This window comes from Stegostoma tigrinum, chromosome 11 (assembly GCF_030684315.1).
Source record: "Stegostoma tigrinum isolate sSteTig4 chromosome 11, sSteTig4.hap1, whole genome shotgun sequence".
In the NCBI taxonomy this organism is placed as follows: Eukaryota; Metazoa; Chordata; class Chondrichthyes; order Orectolobiformes; family Stegostomatidae; genus Stegostoma; species Stegostoma tigrinum.
This window is the reverse complement of record NC_081364.1, coordinates 30,866,123-30,881,160: the sequence shown is the minus strand read 5'-3', so window position 1 is coordinate 30,881,160 and position 15,038 is coordinate 30,866,123. Positions and strand designations below refer to the sequence as shown.

Here is a 15,038-nt window from a genome sequence, read left to right as displayed (position 1 = left end):
CTGAGTAGGTCGGGGGTTGGGGGATCATCAGTCCGGGGAGAATGATCATTCAAAGTTAAAGGGAGGTTCTGAGGGACCACAGTTGTCCTGGGGACATTGGAGACGTTACTTGTGGGATTAGAGGCAATATGCTGGGATGCAGTGGAGAAAGACTGGGGATACAACACAACATCTACACTTTCCTCCAAACTGTGGATAATGCATTGACATGGATACCAATTTCAACCAGGCTAAAAACATTGGGTGATGATCTTCTGTGCTGGTTCTGATAATCCTATCCACAAGGACTGCTAGGTCCCTGTTAATGAATCACAGTGTCTACTTACCTCAGTCATCCATTTCTGGCCAATTTTTCTGACACTACAAATGTGAAGGGCTGTTCATGGCTGAAAGTGATTGACCTGGTGCATGGCAGGATTTTAATTATGGTATGGGTGTTGGAAATCCCTGAAGGAACTAGCAGTGATGAGAATTTCCACTGTTAGTGAGTTCAAGATAGCATGAGCAGATGCCATAAAGACACGACACACGTATAGGGTGAGCAGTGTAAAACTGCATGAGAATCCTCAATGAATCTTTATGAAAATGACGCATAGCCAGTTTTTGGTAAAATTCAGCCCATTGCGTATTTCAAACGAACATCAATCCCAAGTATCTCTTAACATAACAATCATTAAAAAAAAGTGCATGCAATTACTGTAATCTTACGCTACTGATGTCCTTTAGGGAAGGAAACGGTTGCCCTTACCTGGTCTGGCATACATGTGACTCCAGACCTACAGCAATGTGGTTGGCTCTTAATTGCCTAATGGACAATAAATGCTGGCCTAGGCAATGATGCCCACATCCCGTGAATGAATTTGTAAAAAATCCCTAAAGCTTTTGATAATCCATGATCTGAAACTGAGACACCACAGCTATTCTATTATTTTATTATTTGTTTCGGTTTTAACATTCAAAAGAAGCACACAGAAGATGTATTTTAACGTTTATTTTAAAACTGATATCTTTGTAATTTAAAATATATTATTTGTATGGTAATTTCAACGATAGATAATATTTGTAAAGCTTTACCCATTTGTTACAGACCAATTTCTCCCTGATATCTAAAATTCATTTTGATTGCTGAAATCTTATTGTACTGCAGTGGTTTCTGTAATCAGTATAAGATGAGTGTACATTAGTAAATCTCAGAAGGATTAAAATTCCAGAATAGAATGGTTAGCAAAAGCATTTCAATGGTCTAGTTTTTGGAACAGACAGTAATTTTTCAGAATTCCTGCAACAGGAATTACATGTACCAATCAAAATTTCTTCCATTTTAAAGGACAGACTACTGCAATTACATATAAATAATATTTAAAAGTAAATGCCAAAAACTTGCAGTTAATTCAATTTGCCTGTGACAGGACTAAAAATACAGCAGAAATGGAAAATATTACCGTTTCTCCATTGTAAAAATGTATTTTGTTCGCAGACAGGAAATTAATAGTCATCATAAAGGAAGTTACATCAGCTAATATTGAAACTGGAAAAATTTATTTGTAAAGTATAACTCATTATGGCAAATGTTACTGTGACCTAAAAACCATATCATCCTGTCCCAGCTCTAAATAGCTCTCAATGGAGGTAAAAACATTGAAACATGATCGACTGGAAGCCTGTACAATGAAAAACTAGAAATATGCTACCTACACCATACCACATCTAATCTTCACTCAGGCTTCTGCTTTGGTCCAAAGAAGGCATCAGAATGTCTTAAGCTGATGATTAAAATATGCAGGCTCGGCTCCGACATTCAATAGGAGACCATTTTGTGACATAGATCTGCCCCAGTGCTTGAACTCACCAGAAATGAAAACACTAAGAAGCATTCTCTGATGAAGGGTCTCGGGCCGAAATGTCAGCTTCCCTGCTCCTATGATGCTGCTTGGCCTGCTGTGTTCATCCAGCTTTACACCTTGTTATCTCAGATTCTCCAGCATCTCCAGTTCCTACTATCTCTGAAACAATAATGATGGAGATCATTTGGTCCATTGTGTTTGTGCTGGCTCTTTGCAGGAGCATTTCAGCAGGTATCAAGTGGTCCACCTTTACCTTGCAGCCTTGCATACAATCCTTTTGATTGCCTCGGTTGAATTTACCTCTACCAGCCCCTCAAACAGTGCATTCCAAATTCTACCACTCACTGCACAACAGAAAAGTGTTGCCATTGACTCATTTGTCAATTATCTTAAACAAGTGTCTTCTGGCTCTTGAGTTATCTACCAATAGAATTAATTTACCCCATTTACTCTGCCTAGCACCTCATGATTTTGTATAGCTCTATCCAATCTCGTCCGAAACTCCTTTTGTCGTAGGAGAACAGTCTCAGTTTCATCACTCTATCTATGCAACTCCAGTTCTTGAGCTCTGAAAGCATTCTCATGAATCTTCTATGCAGTTTGGCCAACAGCTTCAAATCCTTCCTCAATTATGGTGCCCTGAACTGAATTTAATACTTGTGTTGATGCTAAAGCAGTAGTTTGCGCTGGTTATTACAACTCATTAATTACCCTTGTGCAAGCCTTGAGTGCATGCCTTTTGTGCTATTCATATCCTCAATGCCTGCAGCATGGATGATGGAAAACTACTGAGTTCCCACTTAGGGCACTCAGGCTGTTTGTGGTGAGAAGATTAAGTAGCTGTAGGCCTTGAGGCTTTTTATTTTCTTCCCTGCATTGTTGTCTCCTTGGCCCTGGCTCTTCTTCATCAGCTTTGTCTCCTATTAGCCTGTTCTACAGACATGCAGTCAGCTTCCACAGCTATACTGATGGCACTCAGTTGTATCAATACACATCATCTCTGGACTCTCCCATTCCTCTGCTTGATTAGGCTGCTTGCATAGCGACCAGTCATGATATGCCACAACCTTATGAGGAAGACCAAACATTTTGGCCTTGTTGTTTATGAGTGGGAAGGGTGAGGGAGAGCTCAGGGAGATTGGACAATGGTGGAGGCTCAGAGATCCTGTCCAAATTTAAGCTGGACTCCATTATATTCTTCTTGTTTGACTTCCTGTCTGGTATCTGGTTAGGTTGACAGGTTGGCTGTTGGGTGGGAAAGGCTGTTCAGGTGGTCCGAGCAGATGGTGGAGCTGCCTCCTTCTCACTTGCACCTACCTTGGTGTTGGAGACTGTGATCCATCTGCAGGAAGACAAGCTACCCAGCCCCAAACATAGGAAAGCTGCTACAACAACAACAGGAGCAAAAACAAAGTTGCTGCTTTTCCAGCAACTCTGTTTTTGTTCCTGATTCACAGCGTCCACAGTTCTTTCGTTTTTTTTATAGGAAATCTGCTTCCCACATCTCTTTCACTTACCTGCAGGTCTCACCGCAAAACCTGAAGGACTGCAATTAGTTACTTTTCTCAAGAATCAAAGGAAGAGAGATTGTGGGAGTGGCTGAGGAGAGGTCACTGATCTTGACAGAAGAAGAGAGGCCAAGATCAGCTGAAGGAAGATGAAAGTTCTTTTGAGAGTTCAATATTTATTGAGTTCAAAAAAAGCAACTTTCTTCCTGATTTTTCAGCTCCTACTTTTCTTTTTCTGTTGCGTTATTCAAGTTCAGGAAAACCTAACCAATAACAACAAATTAACCATCTGCTTGCGGTCTCACTGTCGGAGACTAATTTAAATATTTTTCTTTCTCAGGCTATTTCTATGGCATGTCACCTGCTGCCAAAAAGTGGAGGGTTAGAAATATTGTTGCAACTTTGGAAGTTTTATATATCGTCATCCCTTTTCTACTTTAATGCAGAATTCAACATTATTAGTTATTAGCTTCAGTCCTTGTTACAAACTGAGTTTTTTTACAATCAATTTCATCCATTTTGGGCTAGCTTCAAACAGAACCAAGATATTCCATGTTTCAGTCTTCTCTATGACTCTTAGCTGAGCTTCCAACCTCATACCCTTACAATCACAAACACTGTCTCGTTACACCTGTGTAAAATTGGCTCCCTTCATCACTACACAAGCCCAGTTGCTTCTAATGCTTTTGCCACTTCAAGACTTGACTACTCCAACAGTCTTTTGGCCGTGGTCCAATCTGGCACCTTTGATAAATTCAGCTCATTAAACAGTCAGCTGATCATATCTTGTTCCACACAAGCTCCGACTCATGCTTAAAGTTTATGCTTGCTGATTTACGTCAACTCTCACTTCCCTAACACCTCGATTGTAAACTTCTCATCCTCATGTATAAATGTTTTCTTGATAGCTTTCTCCCTTCTAAGTAGAATCTTACTATCTTAGATCTGACCAGAACAGTAAACATTTTCAGATCTGGAAGCTGACTCCAGATATGCCCATTAGATGCTATTAATTAGGATAAATCAACAGTAATTCCACCTTGAGGTCCATGACCTTTCAGGGAGTGTAGTTGCAATCTTATGTCCATTTTGTTAAAATAATAATTTATAATTAAAGGAGCCATGGCGTGAGCAAATAAAACTTATGAGCATTTAGAAGTCAGCCACCACAAGGATGGTCCTTCCAATTGAAGACAATGCACCAAAATGGTCTGGGACCTCAAGTGCAGGATAAATGAGTAGTATTGCATTTTCAGGTGCTAATAGACAGACATTGATTCCCCCAACTGGCTGCGGTGCAGCACACTCCAGGTCAACACATTTTGCAGCTCCGCTCATTCTTACATACACCTCACATTTCCAACTGAGCAGCCAATGTTCACAAACACCCTGAATCTACTGTCCTCTTGCAATATGTTTCACAATGGCGTCCTTTCCTCCTTTCCACACAAGCCATTGTGACCACTTCCACACTAGTAGCCATTTGTTCAGCGCCTGGAAAGGTTTAACCCTGAACCTTGGAATTTCTGATAATTAACTGTGAATAACTCACCAGGACCACCAGGGTGAGTGAGTAGCAAAAGCTACTTTAGTGAAATTGACAATGTGGGAACCTTTCTGCTCTCTTTCCTTCCAGGGCTAAACGGCAGACAAATTGGAGAGAGGCAGAGACCCATTGAAAAGGCCCTCCAGTGTTGACAGTAACTGGTAATTCATGCTCACTTGCTCAACTGGAAGGGAAGTCTTATTTCAAGAGTTCCAGATGTCAGCAGCAGCCTGCCTTGAGATATTAATCTTCCTGAGGCAATGGTGCTCAACATCTCAAAAGAGTTAAGCGTCTGTTCATAGGAGGCTCATCTCTTTCCAGCTGGATCTCAATCTCCATCGCTTCTGCCCTTTGGCAGGATATGCAAGGGGAGGTTACACCTTTGGCTTAATGTCATGACCTCTGTTTGTGTCCCACAATCAGGGTGGAGGGCAAAGCTGTTCTCATGACACTGGTAAGGTGCAGCTGAAAGTCAGTGAAGTACTGGCTAGCTGAAGTGCCTTTCAAGTTGGCAAACACCTATCACAAAATGACAGCACTCTCTTTGAGATGATGTACTTTTAAAGGCCATCTCACAACATGGCTAGAATTCTTCAGTGCAATCGATCAAAACTTTCCCACATTGTCAATTTCACTGAAGTAGCTTTTGTTACTCACTCACCTTGGTGGTCCTGGGGAGTCGCTCACAGTTAATAACCAGAAATTTCAAGGTTCAGGGTTGAATCTTTCTTGGTGCTGAACAAATGGGCACTGTGAAGAAGTTGGGAAAATCGCTTGAGTTTGGCATGACGAGTTTCTTGCTAAAGCATCTAAAGGGCTATTTGCACACAGTGCAGGACCAGTTCTTAATTTAAAATCTGAGATAAATAAATTTTTGTGAAGGAAAGGTGGCTGCGTACAGTTCTGGTTGCCACATTACCAAAAGGATGTGGATGCTTTGGAGCGGGTGCGGGGGAGGTTCACCAGGATGTTGCCTGGTTTGGAGGGCACTAGCTATAAAGAGAGTTTGAGTAGTTTAGGATTATTTACATTAGAAAGACAGATGTTGAGGGGGGGCCTGATTGAGGTCTACAAAATCATGAGAGGTATAGACAGGGTGGATAGCAGGAAGATTTTTCCCAGAGTGGGGGACTCAGTTACTAGGGGTCACGATTTCAAGGTGAGAGGGGAAAAGTTTAAGGGAGATATGCGTGGAAAGTTATTTACCCAGAGGGTGTGGGTACCTGGAATGCATTGCCAGCTGAGGTGGTAGAGGCAGGCACGATAGCATCATTTAAGATGTCTCTCGGCAGATACATGAATGGGCAGGGAGCAGAGGAATACAGATCCTTGGAAAATAGGCAACAGGTTTAGATAGAGGATCTGGATCAGCACTGACTTGGAGGGCTGAAAAGCCTGTTCCTGTGCTGCAATTTTCTTTGTTCTTTGATATTGGCCAAAGGCAAGATCTCATTGAACAGGCTCAAAGAGCTGAATGGCTTACTCCTGTTCCTATATTCCTATGAATAGTGTGTAATAATGTCTCATTATTGAATAATAGCACCTCATTAATATATGTAGTTCTCACTTTCCTGCAGACTGTGTAGAAACTAGATGGTAACAAAGTGTGAAGCTGGATGAACACAGCAGGCCAAGCAGCATCTCAGGAGCACAAAAGCTGGCATTTCGGACCTAGACCCTTTATCAGAGAGGACGAAGGGTCTAGGCCCGAAACGTCAGCTTTTGTGCTCCTGAGATGCTGCTTGGCCTGCTGTGTTCATCCAGCTTCACGCTTTGTTATCTTGGATTCTCCAGCATCTGCAGTTCCCATTATCTCAGAAACTAGATGGTGACAGTTCTCAAAATGAAAGACAGTGGATAGCTGGTGACTTCACCTTACAGCTAGAATGTTCAGGCCTTCAACGTGGAGCCTAGTCAGCAACACCTCAGGGTACACTTCGTGGGCAGTGAGCACAACTATGCTCCCATCAATGAATGCTAGCATCTGACATGTACCAGCCTCAACAAATTCTCATGGCACATCTCTATTCCACTTGCAAGATAGTTCTGCATTTCCACAACGCACATTGGAACCTTTCATTTGAATGCAACGGCAAGGACACTTTGTGCAGGGAGAGGCAGCCATAGGCCCAACAAGGGTGAATCTCAGGAATCCTCTTTGCTCTTTTACTGATCACTTGCTTTGCTCCTATATGGATGCTTGGAGTACCTCTGCTTTGCTTTGTATTTTTTCACTTTGACCTCTCAGCCCGCCCTTTCAATTTCATTTCTTTATTTTTCTACCATTCTACTCTATGCCCGGTTTATTTCTGCATTGTAAAATGGCACTGGAGAGCAATGGCATTATACAACACTTTTCACTGTATTTATAACAAATACAAGTAACAATCAATTAAACAAACAATCAATCAATCATGGTTTTCTGTCTTGACTTGTTTTTTTATCATAAATCCCAAAGCCAGGCAGCTTGGCATTTTTGCCAGCAGTCATCAGGTAAAATAGTGGACATGTTGTTGTATGGCATCATGCTCCATCAATTTCACACCTGAACCAAGTTCCAGCAGGTTACATGGCAAACACATTGCATGTGCATCAACCAAATGGCCATGAACCAAGTTTAAGGAGCGTGGTCCTCAGTCAAGGGAGGCACCTTTCAGTAAGGGGCACAGTCAAATCAAGGGTATCATCTGTGATCAGTCCAGGGGCTAGGATGCAGTTAGTCAGCTGCTTGGGACAGTCAGAGTCAGCAGGACTGTCTCACAATAGTCTAGGAGTGGGCCATGGTCAGTTCTTTATGTCCAATACAGAGATCTGCAATAAGCCAGTCAGGGAGTTGCACAAAGATTAGCTAGGGGCCATTAATACATTAGTTGTGGCTGTCCAGTGAAGTTGGTTGGTGCAGTAGGGGGTGGGCCATGGTCAGTCTTGAGGGTTAGCTTAATAGAAGTCAAACAGGGATTATCAGGGGCCAACACTGTAGTACGGAAGTGGAGAGTCAATTTTGAGGATTGGAGGCAGCATGCTGTGATGCAGAGGGCACACTAATTCAGGGAAGGGGGAAATTTAACATATAAGTGCAAGGAGACACTTGTGCACTGGAGGATCTGAGATACTGTAGAATGGGTTATCAATTGTCACAACCACTCTGGCCCTGATGAGTGGACAGGGCACCATGAACAGTTGGCATCGGGGTAACATTGAGTGATGAAGTCGTATGTCAAAGGGGCGTGTGGGAACATGTAAGGTTCCGTAATGTCATGCTTGAAAGAGAATAGCAGGTAGAAGGGAACACAGAGGTATAGATTGTCAGATTGAGCCCAAGATTTACTGTACAAAGTGCGACCTGTGTTACCTTCAAAACCTATAGAACTCGTAAAGGTGCACTACAAATGGAAAGTGGCTGAGATCACGTCCAGAGTGGGTAGGATATGTGTTTCTTTCGGTCTGATCACATGGATTTTACTTGTGAGTGATGTCAGGCATCTCAAGGGGCTACTGAATTAATCAGACTCTTCCAAAGTATTCGGTGAAGTTAACTTTAATACTAGCATCTTGGATGTGAAATGAATGCATTACACAATTATGCAGGGTACAAATTCTGGTCACAAGCAATCTTGACCATGACATTAGTCAGTGCAGATTGAGGGCAGTTGTTTTTTGCAGATCTCAAAAGTGGTCACAGGGCCACTTGTGACCTGAGGGCTACAAAGCACTAAGATACAGTAAGATCTCCCAGACTGTACAGAGGTATGGAACTGATTTCCTCTCAACTTACATTTACATGCTCTAATATGCAATGATCTGATTTTATTTACTGTCATCTGCATTTTGTTACAAAATACAGTGAAAATTGTTATAGGTCACTACTCTCTGGCACCATCTTAAAACACACACAAAAAAACAAAAAAAAGAATATAAATGCAGAAAAACAAATAAATAAATAAAATGTACTCAAGGGGGTGGCACGATGGTTCAGTGGTTAGCACTGCTGCCTCACAGCTCTAGGGACCTGGGTTCAATTCCATCCTCAGGTGACTGTGTGGAGTTGCACATTCTCCCCTGTCTACATGGATTTCCTCCGGGTGCTCTGATTTCCTCCCACAGTCCAAAGATCTGCAGGCTAGGTGGCTTGGCCATGCTAAATTGCTCATAGTGTTCAGGGATGTGTAGATTAAGTGGATTATAGGGGATGGGTCTGGGTGGGATGTTCTGAGGGTTGGTGTGGATTTGTTGGGCGATAGGTCCTGTTTCCACACTGTAGGGATTCTGTGATCTGTGAACTTTACAGTCCTTCTTGCTCCACCATGGGCCACGGGCCCAGTGGCCAGGCATGCTGTTGTTGGAACAAAAGTTGCTAATTTTTGGAACTATGTCACCCCCTACCGACACCCTCATTACTCTAAGTCCTCGTTGGACCTCGCCAATGCAGATACCATCAATGCTATCAGGTGTTGCATCAGCCCAAACTTGAATCCGCAACTGCCATGAGTCTGCTGCGGGCCACTTCGCTGATGTAGCCACTGTCAATGCAATCGGATCTTGGACAGGATCTAAATTTGCCTCCACTCCATAAATCTGCGCTGCATGTCCAAAATACCAGGAACACAAACCTGGCTCTGCCACAGCAGCCATGAGTCAGCACTAGGACTGTCTTGTCTATGCAGAACCTGCCAGCAACCCAAGCATGTCTCCAACACCACCGTAGTGAGTCCACGCTGGGCCCACTTGCTGACTGCCACCAGTCTATGCTGGGCTCATTCGCTGCTGCCAATGCTGTCACTGTAACCAAGCTATTCAACATGAAGTAAGCAAACCAAAAAGGGAAAGAAAACAAAAAGAGAGAGAAAAAAAAGAAAAGGAGCAAAAAGAAAAGCAGGTTGACCAGATGAGTCCTGGGTTCAGAAAACTTATTTCAAAGCCATCTTATTGGATGCTGGTTAATGTGATGTCATTCCTGGGTAGTGTGAGTGTGAGACGAAAGGATACCAGTTATCCATACAGCACTTACAACATCCCACTGTTCTCACTTGACATGACATCTGCCACATTCATTGGAATAAGGTTCCTATATTAAGTATCCATGTCAGGGTGCTGTATTTCCCACCGTGTGACGTGAAAGCTGACTGCCCACATTACTCAGCATACCTTGCTTTTCTTATGTTCTCTACATGGCTTCACTGCAAGCATGATCAATGGATCCAGTCATGGCAAATGTTATTGTCACCGTAGCTGCAGCACAAAAAAAGGCTCAGAGAAATGGAAGAGGAACAGATACAACAGATTGTCGTCTCACTGCATGCATGGTGAAGGGCAGTCCAGCCCACCAGTGTTTCACTGGGTGCATGGCTGGGCTTTGAAGATGGTGAGAGTGCATGGTGTGCAGGCTATCCCTCCAGTGGTGAGTATCTTTGCCAACGACAAATGAGAGAACAAAGTGAGCGGGGGCACAATTGGGGTGTGGGGCTAAGGCAATGATGTGAGTTTGGAAAGATAGCATGAGAAAACTCATTAGGTCTTGCAGAGAGAAACCTTCATTAAACTTGCCAAAATTGTCACAGCCAATTTCTGGTAAAATACAGCCCTTAGAGTTAAAGCAGCTTATAACTGGCTCCTTAACAACCCTCTACAAGTTTTTTTAATTAGTGACAGATCTACTGAGGGGTTTTGCTGCTGCTTGGCTGACAATCTCCATTGATCGGAACCTCCACAACAAATGTTTTTCTCAGTGGTCGAATTTAGGGTTCTATTTTAGATAGTTAGACCCTAAATACATGAGGCTTCTGGGTGAGTTGATTGGAATCTCAGTTGTCCAACAGGAAGAACATGTAAATAGGATGGAAAAGCTACAATAGGTTAACATTATTATTTTAATGTCAGTCCTGTCTGCTTTGCTCTGGAAGTAAAAGTGTACCTAAATTTCTCTTCCCCCTCAAACACCACTCTGGCCCCATCATCTTTTATAAGGTAGTGGTGCATTGATTTAAGTAAGGGCCTGACATCACTTTTCTATGTGTTTATATGTAGATAACAAAATGCTATATGTGCATTTTTAAAAATAAATTTACCAAACCTGTTGCTTTGCAAAGTCCCTTCAAACAATTAATGCATTTTTTTATCAATTAAAGCACGTTGGATATTTAATTATGTTAAACCACGCCTTTTTTGAACATATAAGATTAAGACTGAAGTGAATTCAACGAGTTCAGACATTTCTTTAAATAATTTCCATTCTCCTGAGTGGAATTACACTTATGATCAAGTGGAAATAAAGTTCTTTGATGAGTTGAGAGATGATCAAATTGCTAAGTCATATTGCTCAGTTTGCTCTATATCGTGCCAATAATTAAACTTTTATTTCAACCTTTCAATCCTGTGAGCCACACGAATGAGCACAAGCTGTTCAGAATAATGTCTAATACGTTGCAATTTGATCAAAATAATGGCAGATTTATAATTAATACTGTATATATTGGATATGTTTCAGCAACATTATGTAAAAAATTCTGTGGAAAGTACCCAAGAAACTTGATAATTATTGAAATAAAAACAAAGGTTGTTTTAGTTTTATTTGAAGTGCTGTTTTCTTCATTAAATGTGAAACCTGTTTACAGGATACTATTTCATTAGGAAATCTGATTACACAATCTCCAAATCAAGGCACAACATTTGTTGGAAGTAGGAAACAGATGGATTTGCTCCTCATGAGGAGTATTTGCATAAAGATCAATTTCGCCTCTTCTAACATTGACGGAAAATACTAATTTTGTCTCTTTGTATTCAACCGGAAATTTGCAGTTCAGTTTATTCACGGTCAGAATCCCTTCTCTGTTCTGAATTTTATCTGGGATTGTTGTTGGCAGTTGGGTAACAGGAAGGGAGCACATATTGAAGAATCATCTAACTATTCAACAATGTCAAATATTTTGAGCTTTCTGCATTTAAAGTAATGTTTATTCTTCAATTTTTAGGAGTGTCTATAAAAAAATCAACAGCAGGTTTGAATTTAAAAAGTTTTAAATTTTGGTTCAAAAGTCTGTGTCTCTATGTGGAAACAGATGCTGTATGTAATTAAATCCATTCTCTCACATGCTAATGTTATACACATATATTACCGTTCTTGTGTTGAATTTGCCTGCAGTATCACCTAAGACACTTCAAAAATTAAACAATCTTCCACAGAGTCACTGACTGAGAAAAATATTTACCATAATTTTGAAAAATTAAACAAAATATTACAAATCAAGCACAGTGGTATCTCTCATTTGCATTATACTTCCATTAGAACTTTCTTTCTAATATTTACTTCTGAATCCCCATTCTTCTTTTGTTTCAGGGTGAATGTGAGGAAGACTGAAAATGTCCAAAAATCCAGCAACACCAGATTAGGTCAGTGAAAGTCAAGGGGTGCTAGTCAGCAATCAGAAGTAGGAAAACAGAAAGGCTGGAATCGATAAAGGAGAGTCAAGCAATTCCTCAGGGGGCCATGGTCACTGGCTAAAATTTATCCCTCACAAAACTTAAAATGATCATATAGCATTAGTGTATATGTAGTCTTTGCTGTACACGAATTGTTGCTTGTGGTTTCTATGTTACAACACAGACTTTGATCAAATAAATAGTTTTTGGCCGCAAATTCCTTGTGATATTCTGACATTTGCTACATTTTCTTCAGCAAAAGGTTAAGCAAATGTGCACCTCAAAAGGATACTGGAGAAAGTGAGTGGCAAAGTTCAGTGGCACAAGGCTAAAGGCAGATTAGCAAATAGGGGAGCAGCAAGAGTGGGATTATATGGGGATCAAAAACAGTTAGATTAGATTACCTACAGTGTGGAAACAGGCCCTTTGGCCCAACAAGTCCACACTGCCTCTTGAAGCATCCCACCCAGACCCATCCCCCTATAACCCACACAACCCTGAACACTATGGGCAATTTAGCATGGCCAATCCACCTAGCCTGCACATCTTCGGACTGTGGGAGGAAACTGGAGCACCTGGAAGAAACCCATGCAGACACAGGGAGAATGTGCAAACTCCACACACACCCAAGGCTGGAATTGAACCTGGGTCCCTGGTGCTGTGAGGCTGCAGTGCTAACCACTGAGCCACCATGCTGCCCTACAGAGGGTCCTACAGATTAGAAAACATACCAGGAGGCACTGAGGATTCAATTACGTGTGAGAAATAATGGGGTTAATTTTTTTCCCAATCTGGAGCGGAATATGCTCCTGGCCTCCTAGCCATCCCAATCGTGATGCTTAGTCCATTTTGAGAGATAGGCTTCACTTACACGGCTGGTGAATATGGTAGCAAACAGAGTGTAGTAGGTCGACCAGCTGCCTTCAGGCCATTGCAATACCAAGCTGCCTAACTGGCCTTGGAAAGAAGGAAGGAGGTTTGTGGGAGAGATGACTGAGTGAATTTGGGATGGACGAAACAGGTTGGGGAGCTGGACCAGCAAAGGTTAAGGTTGTATATGTGTGTCAGGAGGTGCAGCAATGACTCGGCAAACCTATCCAACTGCTTTCACTTTAATACAAAATATTTCTTTTAATCCAATTTACATCGAAAAGCTACGACTATAAGTAGAAATACTCCTAGTTTGTTATATGGCATGGAAGATAAAACAAATTTCTCATCACTCATTCACTATTCAATCAGCTTCTTGTCATAAACTTAGATAAAAATACTCATTAGTGATGGTATTATAGGGTTAATGCAGGACTGGATGAATCTTGCCTAAACTGATGTCATTACTTTAACAACTTGGATATGAAATGACAAGACATTTGGAAATTATAATTAGGAATGTGAACTGCATAGATTGTTTAATAATTTTGTATTGGAAACATCTGAACAACTGTCACAGTCTGTTACTTCACTCACGAAGATGTCTGTGCACTGAAAGTTCAACATTAGATTATAATTGCATAAGAAATCACAATAGATTAAAACCACAATTTTAACAGCTAAGAGGAAATAGCCAACATTTGCAAAGTTCAGCATACTCTGAGTTTGTTCTGAGTCATTTAGCGTTGTCAAATGCAGATAAATATTTTGTTTCTTGTTGCTTTGATTTGGTAACAAGCTTGAATTTGATTACAAAGTGACTCGATTTATATGTCAACATTGTTTAAATTTTAAACAAGATTATATTCTTTATCAAAGTTACACCAGATAATTAACTTGGTGCACTTTATAAAGAAAAGGGTAAATTATTTATCATTGTATTTTATGAATTGATTAGTAAACTTCATCTCATCCTCATATACAACAGTATGTTTAGCTGTTCATAAGCAGAAATGGAGAACTACAAAGGGATCTTGATCATTTGGGCCAATGGGCTGAGGAGTGGTAGGTGGAGTTTAATTTGGATAAATACGAGGTATTGCATTTTGGTAAAACATAAAAGGGCAGGACTTATCCAGTTAATGGTAGGGCTCTGGGTGGTGTTGTCAAATAGAGAGACCTAGGGGTTCAGGTACATAGCTCTTTGAATGTTGTGTTAAAATGTGACAGGGTGGTTAAGAAGGTGTTTAGCATGCTTGCCTTCATTGGTCAGACCACTGAGTATAGGAGTTGGGGTGTCATGTTGCGGTCGTACAAGATGTTGGTGAGGCCAGTTTTGGAGTACTGTGTATAGTTCTAGTCACCCTGTTATACGAAGGATATTATTAAATTGGAGAGGTTTCAGAAAAGATTTACCCGGACATTGCTGGGTCTGGTGGGTTTGACTTTTAAGGAAAGGCTGGGTAGGTTGGGACTTCTTTCACTCAAGCATAGGATGTTGAGGGGTGAACTTACAGAGGTTTGTAAAATCATGAAGGGCATAGATAAGGTGAATAGCCAAGATCCTTTCCCTAGAGTGGGAGAGTTCAAAACTAGGCACCATATTTTTACGTTGAGAGGAGGAAGATTTGAAAGGGATTAGAGTGGCAACGATTTCACACAGAGGGTGGTTCATATGTGGAATGAATTGCCTGAGGAAGTGATAGATGCAGGTACAGTTACAACATTTAAAAGATGTTTGGGCAGGTACGTGAATAGGAAAGATTTAAAGGGATAAGGGCCAAATGCAGGCAAATGGGACTTGTTTAGTTTAGGAAAACTTGACAGCATAGACAAGTTGAACCAAACGGTCTG

At 41.3% G+C, this 15,038-nt stretch overlaps 1 protein-coding gene across 6 annotated transcripts in view; it reads right to left on the bottom strand.

Annotated features, from left to right (window-relative positions):
• The window catches only part of cacna2d3a (calcium channel, voltage-dependent, alpha 2/delta subunit 3a), an 807,750-nt gene that overhangs the window by 108,837 nt on the left and 683,875 nt on the right, over positions 1-15,038 (bottom strand). The gene's annotated exons all lie outside the window — the stretch shown is intronic.